Genomic DNA, 19,225 nt, shown 5'->3' on the forward strand with positions numbered 1-19,225 from the left:
TTTAAATTATTTAGAATGAAGTTGAGACATATTCCAGAACATTAATACCTATTAAATCGGCAAAAACTTGTAAATATATTCTCTCCTTTCCAGTTTATTCCTACTTTGGTCAGTATACTTCACAAATGTGGATGAGAAAATTTACAGACTTTACATGATGCTTGACTGTAGTCACGTCTTCAGGCTGATGGCCATAGGTATGATCAACTTTTTATCATCATTCAGAATGCCGTGACTGACTTATCTATTTATTTCTGTGTGCCTGAAAAAGCTTTAAATAATCATAAAACCCACTCTTAAATCTCACAAACATCTGCAAATAGGTGAACCATTACATTAAGTCCACCTGACCTGAATGACATGCAATATGAACATAACGTGATCTCAAAGCTGAGGTTTAAACATCATACACATAGGAGTATGGATGACATTATTTTATTCAAAATGTCACTATTTCCAGTGACATTATTATTTTTAGTGACCTGTTATGATAATTGTAGCATCTCCCTAGGACTGACAATACATTGAACAAGTAAATCTGAAATGAAGGAAAAAGCAATTGTAGATAGTAAAAATGAAATAGAGTATGATAATTATGTTTTACTGGGTATTTTGAGGAAAGAATTAAATGTTTGAGAAACACATAATTTAGAAACAAGGATTGCATTTGTGTAAGGAAGGCCAGTGTGAAATTAGGCTGAGTATAAGCTGAGAAGCCTGTAGTTTATAGAATGCTGCAGACACTGATATAAATAGAAATATTAATTTATACTCTGCTTAGGAATTTCTGCCTTGGATATTACTATGTATTCTAGAAGAGAAACAGATTTGATGAGGCAGGTGGTAAAAACAGTTGTGACATTTTAAGAAATTGTCTTCCACCATGCTACCCATCGACTGTTGCTCTGTTGTTACCTAAGTTTAAGGTGAGTGGAGTTAGTCTGAACAGACACTAGAAGTGTTTTGAAGCAACTTTGCAAACTTTGCATGATAGCAGATAATAAATGTTCACAAACCTTCTTCTTCCAGCTGAGTAGTGGTGTCAATAACCTCCAAATGAGGAGCAAACCCAAACAAACTGTGGCTAGTTAACACATATAATTGAGGCAGGATGTTCTGTGGTAGATCAAAACTTTCTGAGATTACAAGAAATTTCCTGATAAATAAAGATGAAAAGGTGATTGTTTAAAATTTTGATCAAGTAGCTTTGAAAAAGAGCTTTTCCAGAGTATTTTTCTGGATTGTTTAAGTGAGAAGGTGTCCCTCTTTTGAAGCAACTAAGAAGTGTACCCCTACTTTAGTCAAAGAACTCTTTTTGAAATGAAAGAGAGCAAAAGAAAGAAAAGCACAATGTAAAATATGTTTCATAGACAAATCAGTACAGAATAATTCTCATTGTTTATGATTTTTAATTAAAAAACAGTTTGTTCCCTGTTAAGTAATTTTTTTAATTTTCTTTTTTATTAATCTGTATCCTTTGTAAATCTTTATCATTTCCTCTATTCTCTTCACATTCTATTTTAAACTTTTTTTTTTTTTTTTGGTCATATTTTCCCCTTGGCTTAGTCATGAAAGTTTGACACCAAAATTCATTTTAATTATTTAAAATGTATGCTGTTCCAGGTATTGTAGCAGCATGGTGAGAAATAGAGCATTTGAATTAGCATAGGGAGAAATTATTAAACTCATCAAACTGCTTATAATAAAGCAATAAAATTTTTTTCAAGCAGCAGTCTGAAGGAAAATGCTGTTTCATACCTTAATTTGTCATTTCAACCAGAAAACTTTAATCACTGATAGAAGGTTCTAATGCTACAACGTAGGTGCTACAAGTTGCATGCAGGTATGATGATTTCACAGCTAAGAAACAGTTTTTAAAAAACATCAGCTTTGAAACATTATATATTATTCCTTCTTTTCTCTTATTTTCTCTTTCTCCTATGGTATGTTTCAAATATACCCCTTCATTCTAATCTGCAGGGAAAGCAGAGTTATCCTTGTAAGAGTAGATAACATAGACTGGAAAAAAACAGCAGATTGAGTAGTGGCATAAAAAAATTAAAGAACAAATTAAGCGTTCCAATGCAGAGATACTTGTCATCACCTTAAATGTTTCTGGTTACTTCTGCAAAAGGGGACTAATCTTTAGAGGAAGGACTTGTTCACTACATGTTTCTTCCAGTCATGTTGAAATGACCGTCAGTACAGCCTGTTGGAGTTTGTAATTTCCAAGCTCAAATCCATACATGAAATTAAGTGAGGACAATCAAACAGGTATTTAGTTCAACATTTTTGTAAATATTAATTTTATTTTTATAGATATATTATCTATATAACTAATAAATATAGTATAAAGTAATATATATGCACTTTATATACATATAATATATTTATCACTCTCTCTCTATGTATATATAATTTGGTGTCAGCTGAAGTTGAATACAGGTTCATCCATAGTAATAGTACTACTGTGAAATCTGCTGCAGTCTGCTACCCTACTCTTTAGGACTGAATTTCTTTCTTTATTATTCCACATGCATATAATTTTCAAGTAAAAAGTCCATGAAGAAATTTTACAGCTTTTTGTGCATTTTCATCTTTGAGTTTAGAAGCATTTGTACAACAAATCAGGAAAATTTCTATAGGAGTTAACATTATGTCCTGGATTAAAATTTATCGATATAGTTTCTTTTTAACTATAATATATACTTACTAAATTAAAATCTCTTTTTTTGCCTGGTCATGTATCCTTTGATCCCTGCTCAGCTGGAGGAAACTGTCTGAGTACAGCCCATCTCCACTTCCATTTGATTGCTAGCTTTGGAAAAATAGCAGGATAGTTGGAATTTTGTACACCACTAAATATCCACACAAGGTCTGGCTAAGTTTTACTCACCCAAAATAAGAGAAGGAATTGTAAGACTTTTGGCCAACTTAGACTTAGTTACGACTTCATTTTAAAAATGCACTGTGCTTATGTGTATGTGGTGAATAAATCAAAACCAATTATTTCAAACAGTATTCTGTACAAATAGACAGTAGACAAGTACATAAAGTTACTCTACTCCTTTTCAATATATTTGAATGACCAATACAATTCCTTCCCAGTTCATGTCAAAACAGAAGTTATTCAAATTATGTATGTATGGCATAAAATAAACTTGTCTTCCAATCTGATACAGTCTGCATATAACCTCAGAACCAGAGCTTTGTGAATTTTAGGAGAAAAACAACAGCCTGGTGGATCAAAGGATGAAGAAGCAGCCAAGTAGAAGGGGAAGTAAGGATGTGAAAGGGAGATGAAGGATAAGGACTTCTGAAGAAAAGAAAGAGAAGAGGAGGATGGGGAGTGAGGGACAGCAGATACTAGCAAACAGGCATGATCTCCAAGTACTGGGGGAAGGACGAAAATAAGAAAGCAGAAAATGAGGGTAGTTTGCAACAATGGATGAAAAGAGGTCAAAAAATACATAGAAAAAGATCTCTTACTATGTTTTTAATACAAAAAAAATAGGGCCAAAAAATCAAATAGGATCAAAATATCCTGAATACTACATATCAGCAAATTGTAAACAAATGGAAATTACTAACAAATTTTCAAACTGATGAGGAGCTTATTCTGTTAACAGAAAATAAAAAATTGCAGTATTGAGTAATACCAAAGGTCTGTTGCCCATTAATCTGTCTAATATTTTCCAAGGCATTTGTTATTAAGTAAAAATGTAGAAAACAACATAGATTTTCACCTTCCCTCCAGTACTGATTATGAGTGGTTTGTAAGGCTCTCTAAAGCTGAAAGTTTCATCTAGACCATCATGTTTGATAGTCACCAATAGAATTTCATTCTTCTTTGTGGATATGCCTACCCCCCTTTTAGCCTGTACACATTATGACCTTTACTGCACCCTAAGACAACGAATCCTGCAACTTGACTTTGTGTTATATGAAACAATATTTCCATTCATTTTAACTTTACTGCTTATTTAATATGTTTTACTATGCAAAATTGCATCCCTACCTTCCCTACTTATTGCAGTACTGACATACTGTTGGGAATAAACCCTAAAAGGCAAAGAAATAGATTAGAGGCTCTAGAAGAGGAGCATGTTTGTTTTTTTTTCTATTTCTATCAAGTCTTATATATAGAAAAATATACCTTTGAAGATCAGAGATATTGCTCACACTTGTTACCAAGCTCATATACAGTGGAACCTAGAATTTTCAGATAATTACACTTGGTTATAGGAACATTGATTTCTGATAAAAATTATTTGTGTCATCAACTTTAAGAGCATAATGTATGAATTCCTAAATGTTGTGGTAAAGATTACCAACATGTTACTATTTGGAGCTCTTTCTATAATTTTACTTTTCAACAAGAATAAACATCATGAAAAACCTTCTCCAACTGTATTTCTATCACTGTAAAAGTACCACATACAAATAATTTGTAAGCACTGGCTAGAGTCCTTGTAGACCATATCCAACTCAGCATGTTATATTAGAAGTATTGGGAAATAAACATTTCTGTGCTACCACAATTCTTCAAAGTCTTTTTTTTCCAGAGGCAGTACCTGTTAAAGTGATGTCTGAAAACATTTACAAGATGCTAAACAAATTGTCATTAAAATGAAAATATTCATCTTCAGTCTCCACTGACAAGTATCCTTGGGCTTAAACCTTCCCCAATCATTGAAGACATTTACAACAAAGTTTTGTTGACAGTAGCTCCAGTGCAGCATATTACATATGATTTTGAGCTAACATACAATTATCAGTTAAAACAAGCAAATAAATATTCAGTCTTCTGGTTTATATATGTGTGCGTGTGTGTGTATAGCAAACCAAAGGATAATATAAGTATTTGTCTTAAGTTTTTTTTGTGGATGGATGAATGAGTATATTTGTTGACACACACACACACACACGTGTATATATTTGGCAATTTCTATGTAAAAATGTGGATGTCTGTGTATATATTATAATGAACTCATATATTTTTAAAGCATTCACACAGATTTATAACAAGAAATGGAAATATTTCATCCTAAGGCAGTTCACCACCACAAATATTCTTTTATTACCCTAGATAAAATATTCTTTTGTCACAGGGGATAGTGTATATTTGTAGCTGGAAATATTTCTTTAAAAGGAATGTAACTTCACTTTTGCGAAGTATTAAACAGTTTGAATGCAAGTAAGAATACCCTCACTGCCCCCCCCCCCCAAAAAGCAAACAGAAACCCAGAAACCTGTCATAAAATAAGTACTCAGTAAAACAAAATAAAATTAAAATGAAATGTCTGCCATGGGATAAAAGAGCCAGTGTAATGGTAGTTAAAGCATAATACGTTTAAGCCTGGGGATATAGTGAAGTACAGATGTGTCATTCCTTGAATAACAACAAGCTAATAGTTGTGCTATACAATCATAGCTGCAAGGCTTTTGGAAGCAGGTGAGATTACATCAGTTCTTATGTGCTATCCGAGGTCTTATATCATAGTCTCTAGCTGCTCTTTTCTTTGGAGTAAGAAGCTGTCTTACTCACAAGTGCTGTTAAGTGTTCCAAATGTAGGCTTTACTTTTCTAATTAAGACTCATAATTTGTGAAGTTTCTATGTGGTTTTTTTTTTGTTGTTGTTGTTTGGTTGTTTTTCTAATTCACACAGGATCTGAAACCACACACGGTAATACATCTTCCTTAACTTCCCATCGTGCTTGAAAGCATTCATCCTACTCTTGCATAACTGCTGGGCAACCAATATTCTGCATTCTATCAAACTGTATTATTACCTTTTCAGAAAGCAATAAGGCTGAGGGAAGTCATCATGCCACAAAGCATGCAACTCTGGTGTTAAAGGTCTCATACACGAAAGCTTGGATATGGCCACGCCACAGACTTCCTGAGCTACCTGGAACAAGTTGACGGAGGCAGTATTGTGTTTATAGGTTGCCACTGAATAACTAGTAACTACCTCAGCATTACAGTGTGGAGCCGACCACTATATTTTACCCACAATTACAATCTCTCCATCCCACACCCTGCTAGAGGAGAGACAAAACTACCTTTTCATAAGTGAACTGAATCAGGAGATACTTTCATAGAAAATTACCCGCTCACCTAAAGCAGCTTGAACACACTTATACATTTCTCCTGGATGAGCACAAAATGTGTCAGAGCTGGTGAGAGATAACTGTTCTTTCACTCTCTCCAGACATCCACCTTTTTATCTGATTTCATCTTTTCTAGAAGAAGAGGTGCTTTTCATTTACATTAAATCTACAGTAATGATCCCCTACTTTGTTATAATTTTTAAGTTTAGTAAAACAGGCAAAAGTACTGCATGTATAGCTGGTAGAATACTTTTGCTATGTGCTTGTACTATTTACACTATCTTATGCTATGCTGCTATAATAGGCTGTGTAGAAGCCATCTCAAATGCATTAATCTAATTAAAAGGAGAAAGTCTGGGGATATGAAAGACTATGTTTAGTCATGAAGAATGCTTTCTATTTTCTGGACATGTTTTAATTTTATGTTACAGAGGGCAATATTACAGTAGAGAACTGTTAGACATTGTGTTGAGAGAGAGAGAGAAATCAGCATGTTCCATGAAGAACCTGACAAGCAAAATTTACAAGAAAATAATATGTTAAAGTGAAATACTTTTTTTTCTTTTCAGAATTATGCTTATTTTAACTAATTTTATTTCTGTAGTGACATTAGCTGTAGAAAGGAAAAAAATACAACTGCCTGTTAATCAGCAAGAGCTGGAAGCACAATGTAAATGCTCATAACAAATGATATTAGAGAAAACTTAAAATCTCTGTTCCAGTAATAATACTATACAACATTCAAGTGTCTTATACATACTTTAAAAAGGCAGAAAACTGTAATTTCTCGGCATACGTTCACTATTAAAATGCAAATTATGCAATGACAACATATTTAACAGCTGTTATTACTTCTGTTTAGGAGAGAACTGATCATGTTTACACTGTTGAGGGGGAGCTTTTCCAAATCTCTGTCTATGATTTTCCTTAAGAACTGAGCTAATTAAAATATAGTAGTAGTATTTTATAAAATCTGATGATAGGCTTACATTGTAATTTGTAAAACAGTTTTGATCTTGATTTTTCTCCCCTTATTTCAAGCCCTACTTACTAGTGTTATTATTGTTACGATAAAAATCTTCCTTCTAAGTATCATGCAATAGCCTAAAATTGTGCACAAGTGTAAGTGTAATCTTATTTTTATGGTAACATTTTAATCTTCCTCTGAATTTTAAACTTTGTCTAATTGCAGAGAACAAAACCATGAGCAGGCTAAAAGCCAATGTACAACATTGAATCAGTTAGGTGAAAATATATCTACTGCAACTGTCTTTGTCTGAATCCAATTCACAGAAAGTACACACATTCTTTTTTGCTGAATCAAGTCTAGTACCTCCAACTTAAATTTCATTAACTCCTCCAAATATCCAGGAAGATATGTCCAGAAAGAAACAGAAAATGAACAACAGAAAGTGAGCTAGTCCAAGTTATTTCCATTTCATTAATTTGATTTTCTCCAAATAAACCGTTCAACTCTTTAAACATCATTAATTAGCATTAGGATGTGATCTGCATTTCATATTTCAATTTGGAAACAACGTCATACATTTTCTAAGTTTACAAACTTTTGCAGAAATTCTGTAAGGCTATAGGCCAGACTAGAGCCTTTGGTTGTTTATCCATGCAGGCGAGTAAGATAAATAAACTGTTTGTGCAACACCATTGGAATTTTTCCATTGCTGTTAGGAGTAGGAGCATAGAACCACCATACTCCAGAACATCCTCCCCCACAGAAAGAAAATTAATAAAATAAATTAATAAAACCCCAGACAAATTCAATAGAAATATTCTCACAACAAATATTATATGAAAATGACACAGTCACTGACAGAATATGTAAAGTGCAAGATGTACCTCTTGCCTGCCCTATTCCAAACCTGGTTGGTGGTTTGGAAAGCAATCAAGAGATTCTCCTGTTCACCCACCGCGTGTACAATTCCACTCACATCATCTGCTACTGGCAATTTACTCTCTTTTGCCTCAAGAGAACTAAAGCACCTTGACTTCTGGATAGACACCAACTCTCACGCAGGATTAGAAGGAAAATGAGTTTCTCTTATTTACTATTTTCTTTTCCTCCCTGACTCCTTTCCTTTTGCTTGGTTATTTATAGATTATTTAGTACTGAGGTCATCCAACTAAATAGCATTTTCTGATCTACAAGATACAAAACATATTGCTTAGACAGATTTATAATTTCTGCTTATTTCAGAGAATGATTCATTCTACAAAAATTAAAGCATGCTCTCAAGACCCTCTTGTTATCTTTGGACTGTATCTTAATATACAATGAAATATAATCCTTTGAAAACTTTTTATTTTTCTAATAAATGTTCTCTGCAACAATTTTAACAGCAATGACAACTCAATTCAGTTTTTTCTTCTTCTATTACTTATCTTCTATGACTATATTTTGTCAGTCATTTTACATGGAGATTGTTCCATGCAGCAACTGAAATTTTCTATCTTTCACCATTCAACATTGTGTAGAACCATGAAAAGGGGTAATTTATGCAAAAAAATTTACAATTCAGTGAATTTCTGTAGGAAACCTTTTTTAGGAATACATCAAACAAAAAAATGCAAAAGAGAAACCTTGAAGAATGTAGTTTATGAATTTATAGCAAGGTTACTGTTCTCAGTCTAGACAGTGTTAGTTCTTTATCCATCTAGAGTAGTATTGATTTGTTGAGTTGGTTACTGTTTCTTTATTTTGTTTTGCTTTGTGGTTTGGGTTGTTGGGTTGTTTGTTTGGGGGTGTTTTATTTGTTTTGTTTTGTTTTTTCGCCAACAGTGAAATTAAGTTCTTAACTGATATTTTGAGCTTTAAAAAATGTGGGGTTTTTTCTGAGTGCTCCCATCACCACCAGGTACTGCTATTGACTGCTTCTGTGTAACTGGCTTAATCTGTAGGAACAGAAGCTGCAAGCAAAAAACAAAACAAGCGAAGTACTCAAAACTATGAAGGGCATGTTGGAAGGGGATTAGCACTACAGCATTTGATAAAAGACTTACAATGTAGCATGAGAAAAGGATACAAATGTAAGAGCAAGCCAAAGAAATAAAAGTGTACAGTATTAATGCTTCATTAGAAAAACTGCCTAGACATCTCCATTTTAATTGTCTGATACATTTACTAGAAATTATTTCCAGTAAGGAGAAGAATTTCAATGTGAGTGTATGCAGAAATAGCACCACCATAAAATCAGGCTTACTTTAGCCAGAAGCTAAAATGAAATTGTATCATTTAACTAACCACATTTTATTAATAACACATAACCTCCCTGTGATTCAAATCATGCCTTGTCCAATAAGTAAAAGGTATGCTAATGTAATTTTAAGGCAATCAAAGAATTAAATAGAAATAAATCTATAAAAATAAATCAAATATGTATCAGGAAATATACAGTGTTTTAATGCATAGTTGAAACCGTACTCACTCACTTGACCATCTTTGTTCAAATCTATATGTCTCTGTTTCCAGGTATATGTTTTTCCTCTCCTCAAAGAGACGCTGGCTCCAGCAGAGCCCTCTGGAAAGGGAGGAGGCCGCTCATGTCCCCAGGGAGCTGTTGAGTGTCATCAGGGCAGGAAAGGTTGCACAGCTGGAGCTCATGCAAAGGCTAAGAGGTAGCAGAGAGGATAAATCCAGCAGCAAGGGCACAGACAGTGGAAAGAACTTCTCTGGGATAGAAGGAGATGAACAAATTTTGCTGCTGTTCAGAAAGTAAAAAGTTAATTGAACTGAAACATAGAAGTAAGTTCCAGTCTACAGGGACACAATGAGCAGCAGAAGATTAATGAGCTAATCTCTAGATTTCTGTTCTGTTTGCTTATTGCTTTGAGTTCTTTTGATTTTGAAAGTTAATACTCTCTTTTTTTACATTTTTATTTTTGAAAAAAAGTTATTTTTGCATCTAAACCCTTTTGGTGTCTTTGGGGTGTTTCTCTAGGAGGAAGTTCAAGCACATCTGTTCTCCAGCAGCGGCCAAATTACTATCACAATTTATATCTGCACAGATACAGAGCAAGGCTACAGCTGCAACAATGTTCTCATAAAGGATAAAAAAAAAAATCATATCCCTTATGAAATAATGACAATGAAAACAGAGACTAGCAGAATGTTTCTTTAGGTGATGTGATGCTCAGGTAAAATGACAATTTCACCTTCATTGTCATGAATCAACAAGACAGAGTAAAAATCAACTTATTCCTCACTCTCTTCAATTCTTTCCATCTCATTCATGTTATTGCCGGGGTGGCTAAAATATCATTTGTAATGTTTTCCTACTCTTCATACTGGAAATAGCATGGGTAGCACTTCCAGTGCCTGGCAAATATTTTTTTTTGCAAATATCACTCTGACTTAAATCCTACAATATTGGTCCCTTTAATACCTTACTAATGGATTTAACCTTCTTGAACAGATTATTTCCTTAAGTTTTTTATGCCTTTGACGTTATTTTCCAGCTTGCTAACCTCACTTTCTTCAGTGTTGTCTGATTTCCATTATTTTCCTTCTCATCCTCTTCTAATAACTTAACTCAACGTTCGATGAAGTTGCTAAGCCCTGATCATACCTGTTTTGTGTCTATTGTTTTTGTCCACAGTAAAATTCATTTTTATCCACCCAGTTTCTGCCGTATTTCTTCATCCTTTAATCTTCCCCAACAAACACAGTACCATTTGTACCTACGTTTCCTTTCTCTGCACAAACTGAAATAATCCAGATTTTGGTTTAACATCAAAGGCATAAATAAAACACTTTACAAGAAAGTCACTTGCTGCTGTGTACATACTTGCTCTTGACTTCAGTCTGCTTTACTATCTTATCACTCCAAATTCCTTCTCTTTCTCTCTTTAAAAAATTAAAATATGTGTATGTCAACTAAGCTCCCTGCCACTTCTTGTTAGAGAATTCAGGAAAATGCTATTTACTTTTTCTTACTTTTTGAAGATGAGTTTTTACTTTGAACTCTCGACCTCTGTAGAAAAATATCTCCCTGTCTGCTTCTTTATTTCTTTTCAAATTTTCAGGAAAAGTCTACTGCAAACTCAAAACCAAGTCATCCCCAGTTAAGTGGTATAGCTGGGTAATCTTTTGGTATTCAACATTGCACCTTCTCTATGGAAATAAAGAAACTTTCATAATCTTGCTAAGTAAAACTTACCACATTAGCAACCTAAAAAATTACATTGACATAATTGTCCAATTGTCTGGTTTACTGTTTTCCTGTAACAAGACTACTTTGACCATTTGTTCTTTTTGTAAAGGTTGTATATTTAGATTAGGTTCCTATTTCCTTGTTGATGAGTTGTAGGAAGTATTATCAATTGGCACCACAGCACCACTGCTTTTTTAGATGCAGTACAGGGAAAGACTAGAAAGACAGTGTATTGCCCCATAGCTTTTCAGGATAAAGACATGGCACATGCATCAATGTCATCAGGTTATAAAGGAATAGCAAAATGTTGTCTTCAGCTGAGCCAACAAATGGTCATATGTATCCTTTTCATACTTCTAATACTGGCATAATGTTCTCTCACTAAGGTTTCTTCCTCTTTTATTTTAGTTTGTGTATTAAAATGACATCCGGCAATCGAGAGTTCAGTAAACTCCTGTTTCACATATGCTTGTAGTCTTCTCTTGTTTCCTTGTTCCTAGAATAATTTATCCCCAATCAAATGCCTATATGTTTACTCAAATAAAGCTTTCTCCCTGAATGACTTTCTTCATTGGTACTCTTACTTCCATATTTAGTGTTGGGTGTAAATGGATATGACTAGCTTTATCCAATCCAGTTAAACATTTTTCTTTCTTGATTGGCCTTTAGGTTTATGCCTTAGATTACAATATCAAGTACAGTTGTATAAAAGAGAAATTACCCTGAATTTTAGTACAGACAGTGGTTTGACATTGATGGTAATTGGGATAAAAGTTTAATTCATGTGGTAAATAATTTTGTTATTCTTAACAGAACTTAATGAATACAGAAGTAAACAATCTTAGCTAGATAAATCAGATTTGTACAGATGCAATTTTAAATAGTTAATTTTAAAATGTTTTGCGATCTTTTCTTATGCTACTCTAATCAACTTTCTAATGAAAATCTACTTTTTATTATAAAATAATGAAAGAAGGGATTTAATAGAGGAAACAGATATCATAGAGGTGAGTATTAACAGCAACTTGAACAAACAGGAAAAAAAAAAATCATCTGAGCTTAAAAAGAGATTTTAAACTTGTCATAATCTGTCCTAGAGAAGAACCCTACTGCTTTTGTTTCAGTGAAGTCTGGCAGCATTTATGACTGTTGTTTCAATCCTAAGATTCTTCTTTTTCTATATGATCCATTATATTAAAAACTGATTATGATGCTGTGATGTTAAACCCCTATTAAATTCTAAGTATATGTAGTTTCCTCTGCAGTTTAAAGTATACCAAAGCATAAACATGTCTAACACTAACATCACAAGGGAACAGATACTTTATTGCACTGCTCCATGGAGGAGAGCTGCAGAGGGAGATGAGAATTAGTGGTATGGAGACATGTATTTTTCTGCCTAGAAAGGGATCACATTTTTGTAGGGTTTGAATAGCTAGAGTTTGAACTATATAATCTAAGAAAAAGATAACATATTCTGCAACTAATAACTTATAGTTATGCAAGTTGTAATTACTGCAACGAAGAGAAGTTACAGTATGGAAAATGGGTTACTGCCATTGGCAAAATTAAATATTTCTGTCCATTTTCCAACACTTGTATCTAAGGTGCTTACTATTCAAAAGTGCTGATCTATAGTTAGCTTTTGAAATGTTACTTCTTCAGTGCTGACACCCCCAGCAATTGCCCAGTTTGCTTACAGGATGGCCTGCTCCTGTCAGTACCCCTGAGCAGTTTGTAAAACGTATGTGGATTCTCCTGCCTGCACACTCCTCATCACCAAGCCCCACATAAAGCATCTTAGTTAATTCTACATGCTCTGATTTCAGACCCTGTTTTTCCTAGAATGCTGGACAAGATCCTGCTACCAGAGGCTCAGGGTATTGTCAAACTCTTGCTTCAGTAAGATCCGCCGTGTTAGACGGGGTATGTGGTATGAACAGGCTGCTCATAACTTTCCTATGTCCAGTTAAAACATGGTGAATGGCTGAAGGGAAAACAAAAATATTTTATAAGAACAAACTCAAGGCAAATTTCCAGTAGTGTCGTGTTAGTTCCACCCTCTGGGAGACTGCCTGCTTGGTGTACCAGGTAAAGTGATGCCATCAAAACAAATTAAGAGGGTTTGACAGGAACAGAGCAGCATAACAGAATGAGGAAAGAAAAAGGAAAGAGGAAAGAAAGAGGAAAGAAAAATGAAAGAGGAAAGAGGAAACCTTTGTCTGCAATACCTACAGCTTCTTTTATGGCCCGCAAGTAGTGGATTTCTCAGAAAAGAAACCTCAAAAGCTCTATGTATGGCTTAATATATGTTCTTTTCTTTACCTTTCCTTCTGAAGCAGCAGCATTACTGGCACCAGGCATTTGGTACTGTACTGAAGTACAGGATCCCTGTGTCAGTGGCTTGAGTTGTTTGCCTGAAAATCTTGTAGATTCTGAGGAGTTTAACAGATTCAGAGAAGTTTAAGATAATCTCTTCTACTACTATAGAAGATTCATCAAGAGTAAGAACTCTTATAAATTTCCAGAACTTAACTTGGGGAAAAAAGGCAGGGGTGTCACTGAACAGATCATTAAGGAAAAAAAAAAAAAAAAAAGCCCATATAAAGCTGTATCCTCCCTTAAAGGATAGATCAGTAATTGCACAAGTGCAAGTCAAGACAGATGAATGCATTGATGTGAAGTTCACCTGTTTCTCACCTCAAATCCAATTCCTCGAATATTGATTGCCATTGGTTTCCTCCAGTTTTATGCTTTTGTAGTCTTTTAGACACAGTGGAGTTACATACCAGCTTAAAGCTGAAATGATTCAGTGGTGAATGGAGTCCCAAGAGGTTTTCAGTGTCATATACTACTTATCATATGTGTATGTATACAGTAAGCAAACACATATATTATGAACACTATTAAATATTCTGTCTTCCCAAGACTTTCATATGCGAATGTTGTGGTAAACAGTGCATAACATAAACATCATGAGGTGCATTCTTTTACCAGTCTGAAACACCATGAATTAACATGAGTGTTTAACTCTTATCAGTTACCACTAGGGAGGAAATGATACTAGAGAACTTCAAAATGCCAATGAAATAGCTGAAAGCAACCAAGCCTAAATTTCCAAGGTCTTGGTAGCACAAGTTAAAAGGAATATAGTGACCCCAACAGAGGGTCTGGTGATCAGTTTAACTGAGAGAGGTCCAGGTCTGTGATTATGTTATCAGCCTCTGAAACAGCTTCAGTGAAAATTTAATATCAAGGCTTTACATATTGTTCCATGCCATAATATCCATGTGAAGTGCTGGAATTCCACTTTAAAAATCATTTTCAGGTTTATATAGATGGATTATCTTTTTTTAAATGCTGACATATGTACCAGTGTTAATTATTCTTTACTCAAAACACAACCATCCCAGGCAAAAACAATGCCTAGAACTCACAGAGTGGAAAACAAAGTTTTATGAGATTCTCATAAGTTAAAACAAGCATGGGCATTTAGGCAATAAACAAAATAAACAATGAATGTAAAACTTACTTAAGTTGAGAGATGCCACAGTATAAATACAACCATTTTGGTAAGCGAGCTTCAAGATATGTAATTGTCCTGGTTTCAGCTGGGATGGAGTTAATTGTCTTCCTAGTAGCTGGTACAGTGCTATGTTTTTGAGTTCAGTATGTGAAGAATGTTGATAACACTGATGTTTTCAGTTGTTGCTCAGTAGTGTTTAGTCTAAAGTCAAGGATATTTCAGCTTCTTAAGCCTAGCCAACAATAAGGCTGGAGGGGCACAAGAATTTGGGAGGGGACACAGCCAGGGCACCTGACCCAAAGTGGCCAACTGGGTATTCCATACTGTGTGACGTCACATCTAGTATAGGAAATGGGGGGAGTGGGGGTGGGGGGATCGCCGCTTGGGGACTAGCTGGGCATTGATTGGCAGGTGGTGAGCAATTGCATTGTGCATCATTTGTATATTCCAATCCTTTTATTATTACTATTGTCATTTTATTAGTATTATCATTATTAGTTTCTTCTTTTCTGTTCTATTAAACTGTTCTTATCTCAACCCACAAGTTTTACTTCTTTTCCTGATTTTCTCCCCCATCCCACTGGGTTGGGGGGAAGTGAGCGAGCAGCTGTCTGGTGCTTAGTTGCCAACTGGGGTCAAACCATGACAGTAATGAAACTACTTCTCTTAAAATAATTGATTGCCAGGTAAGCTTTACAAATATCAAGAGACATCATGAACCAAAGACTTTCTATCTAGCCATCTAAAATAAGAACATCATTATCCTGTAGCACAGAGAATAATTTTCCTCAAAAGTAATAAAAAGCTTTTAAAACCAAGAATAAGTCTTTTTAAGGGTGTGTGAATATCATGACACTTTGATATCCCTGAAGGCTTAGAGATATTTTGTTGCGCCTCTGATCTCCACATTCCCAATTTGCCAGTGTTGTGATTACCTTGTGATATCTTCCATAACAATCAGATCTTGAATTTAATTCCATGGAATTGTTCAATGCATTACTTTCTTCCCAGAAAAATGTTCCTGCTTTCTATTCAATTTTTGTTCTTTAAACTACAGAAACAATAGATAAATGCTGATAAGATTTTTGTAGAAACAGTAAAGACATGCAGCACACCTAAGATATTTTTTACATGAACTTTCTAACATTACAGTTTTCCTTTATACTTTATTTATTTTTCAAATTTTGCCAGAGAGCATAAACACCCCTGTTATTCTTGTATTGAATTTTTTTTTTAATCTCATCCAGTACTGCAGTGAAATGATTTAAACTCAGATCTGCTGAGTGCAAAATGTGTTGTGGTTTGTTTTTTTTTAAATGTAAGTCCGGAGTATGAAAAATGGAAAGAGAAAGTTGAAGTGATTGCTTAACACAGTAATGCTTTCTACCTTAGTTCACTGATCCTCTGCTGTCTCCAGGCCTACTTTGAATCCCACTGGGGTTTTGGGCTCATAGACTGCAGTGAATTTTTCTCAGTAATAAGGAATGTGATTTTTTCTAGAAAGAAAAAAAAAAAGTCATAACTTTTTACGGTATTTTAGTACAACAGCCCATTACAGAGTGAAGACAACAGTGGTTTTGCTTTGCTGCATGAGAAGTTACTGCATTCTCACCTTTTACAGCAGGTGTGTCAACTGTTGAGCACTTCTGGTGAAGACTGAATGGATAAAAGATGGGTATGCTGAGGGTGGTACAGTGCACAAATAAACTTCTTCCCTCTCATATTACAAGGGTCAGAATTTTAAGAAAATAGCAAGTTGATCCAACATCATGAGCCAGTGTCCATTCACTCCAGTGCTGCTCTGCAAATAGAACAGGCACAGGTTGCCATACAGGAATGACAGTGTTTTGTATTAGTCTTGCTGTAATCTTGTGCCACTAATTATAGAGGACTGTCTTGCTTAGTTCAGACTAATTTCCTCTGAGTCATATGTTATTTTACTTGTAACTATGCCCAACACAGTTAAAAGTGACAAATAAAGAAAAGCCATTATCATAGTCACTGCTGATACCCAGGAGATCTGAGAAGCTTTAAAATTGTAATACAAATATCTGGAAACAAAGAACATCTAAAAGCCTGGTTGAACACACAGTGATATCAATAGAAAGATATACATTTACATTAATGGCACTGGACCAGACTCTATGTCTGACTTCAAGTCTTAAGAAAAAAAAAGACATTTGGCAATGTTTAGGTTGCCATAAATTGATCTGAATGAAATCAGGATTCAAAATCATCCTGTGCCAGACAATAATTTGAAATACAATTTAATTAGAAATACATGTATAAATGAATTTGAGGCAGAAAACACAAAGTTAAGAAAAAAATCCTATTATATTTATATGTAGATTTGGTGTACCAAGAACCAAGTTTATAAGAGAGGGAAAAAAGCAGAAAACGCTTTCAGGTATGGATTAGTGGTTCAGAAATACGCCTTTGAAAACTCCAAATCCTGAGGGATGATTAATGATTTTGTAGTTCACTATGAAGTATTTTTAGCTGCTTTAAGAGAGACAGAAAATTGCTGCCTTGTCTACTGAGCTCTGCAAGAAGATGAAGATTATGAAAGGTTTCTGAAGTTCATATTTTCCAGAAATGCTTGAAGTAAGCAGTCATTGCTTTTACTGTGCTACTTGGATTTCTGGACGATTAACCTTTTATATCCATTACTCCATGCCATTAGTTGTCTTCCTCCTTGCCATTACAAATCTGAAAGCAGCTCCTCGTTTCCTTGATTTAAATACCTGTGGTTTTATGAATAGGAACAGAATCATTAGGAGGAAATTTGTAATCTTGTTTCACAGACTACCATGTTTATCATGAAAGGTCTCCTTCACAAATGAAAAAAATATTTTTAGCTCTTCCCTAAATTCCACAAATGCACAGTCAACCCTTCTACACAGTTCAATCCAAAGAGTCAGAAATTTTCAAAAATGATTTTTTCAAAGAAACTCTCAGCCTGAATCTTGGCCTAAGGACCTTATTCCTTTGAAAAGGTCTTAAGAAAATAATTTTTTCCAGGAACAAGTATGAAACCAAACACAATTATTTCTGTAAAAAGCTACAGAACCAGGGAATATTTATTTATTTGTTTAGAATAGAATAGAGTAGTTCAGTTGGAAGGGACCTACCACAATCATCTAGTCCAACTGCATTTACTTATTTATGTATTATAAGCAAGTGAGCCCATCTTATAAAGAGTACAAATACTTGCTTAGTATCAAGAACGTGCAAAAAAATCAGTGGAACTGAATGGTACTTGAAGTGAGGCAGGTGCTGAAGTCCATATTGCTTGGCTTGTATTAAAAAAAAGGAAAAAAATCTGTAATACTGGTAACTGTCATGTAATGTAAAACTTTCATTAAGCAATCTGATGAAAGTTTGAATACCTATGGAATACCATGTTACAAATGGTAGCAGTATTTATCAGTGTTTTGAATATACCATAGAGTGATAATTAGGAAAATAAGGTTATTAGGTACAATAAGTTTAAAATACAGCATTTGATTCTAACTTCTAATTCTAACTTCTAATTCTACTCAGGAAATCACAGTTTCAATGGCTTTAGTGAGAGAAAGGATATGTGATTGTACCATCGGGGAAATTTCATGAGCCCTGAAAATATTCTGTGTGAACATCCTAATATTTATTGTTACTTCTATTTTAAAATATCTTATACACCAAGAAACACACTACATTCCCTGTAAAACCTGAATAAATGATCTTTTCACAAGGCCCGCTCCATTAGTCATGAATTCTACAATGTTGTAAGAATTGATCCACGATATAAAACTAATAAAAATAGCTATTTAACAGAAATAAGATACTTAGAAAGACTTGTAATAAAACTGGCGATGAACTTCTTCTGTTGAATAGAAGCCAAATAAATGTCTTAGATTTTAATATAACAGGCATATCATGACTGTAATTGCATATGTGGCATGGCAGAGATCCCATGTATAGCCCTATTATTGCCTTGCCAATAAGCCATTAGCAGTTCAAAGAGAATTCAAAACATGACATTAAGGCAACATATGAAAGCTACTTTTGATACTGAAAAAAAGGAAGACACATATACCTTGGCTAAAATAGAAATTAGAAAGCAATGGCTTAGGACAATAACAAACTGTTACTGAAAGATGTAAATCATAGAATCATAGAATCATTTGGGTTGGAAAAGACTTTCAAGATCATTGAGTCCAACCATCAACCATGCCCACTAAACCACGTCCTGAAGTGCCTTGTCTATGCGCTTTTTGAATACCTCCAGGGATGGTGACTCAACCACTTCCCTGGGCAGCCTGTTCCAATGCCTGACAACCCTTTCAGTAAAGAAATTTTTCCTAATACCCAACCTAAACCTTCCCTGCCGCAACTTGAGGCCATTTCCTCTCGTCCTATCTCCAGCCACCGGACAGAA

The 19,225-nt window shown here is 34.5% G+C and overlaps 2 long non-coding RNA genes across 2 annotated transcripts; both read right to left on the reverse strand.

Moving 5' to 3' along the window:
• Window positions 1-13,604: 13,604 nt before the first annotated feature.
• On the reverse strand, window positions 13,605-16,295 carry LOC138685447 (uncharacterized). Its single transcript, XR_011324712.1, has 3 exons — window positions 16,193-16,295; window positions 15,741-15,856; window positions 13,605-13,714 (listed from the first exon to the last, which is right to left on the reverse strand). It is a non-coding gene; the product is annotated as an uncharacterized lncRNA (long non-coding RNA).
• Window positions 16,296-16,417: 122 nt separating this feature from the next.
• Window positions 16,418-17,534, reverse strand: LOC138685458 (uncharacterized). The gene is made up of 2 exons (XR_011324726.1): window positions 17,460-17,534; window positions 16,418-16,606 (listed from the first exon to the last, which is right to left on the reverse strand). It is a non-coding gene; the product is annotated as an uncharacterized lncRNA (long non-coding RNA).
• Window positions 17,535-19,225: the final 1,691 nt, after the last annotated feature.

The sequence above is a fragment of the Haliaeetus albicilla genome, chromosome 1 (assembly GCF_947461875.1).
Source record: "Haliaeetus albicilla chromosome 1, bHalAlb1.1, whole genome shotgun sequence".
Lineage (NCBI taxonomy): Eukaryota > Metazoa > Chordata > Aves > Accipitriformes > Accipitridae > Haliaeetus > Haliaeetus albicilla.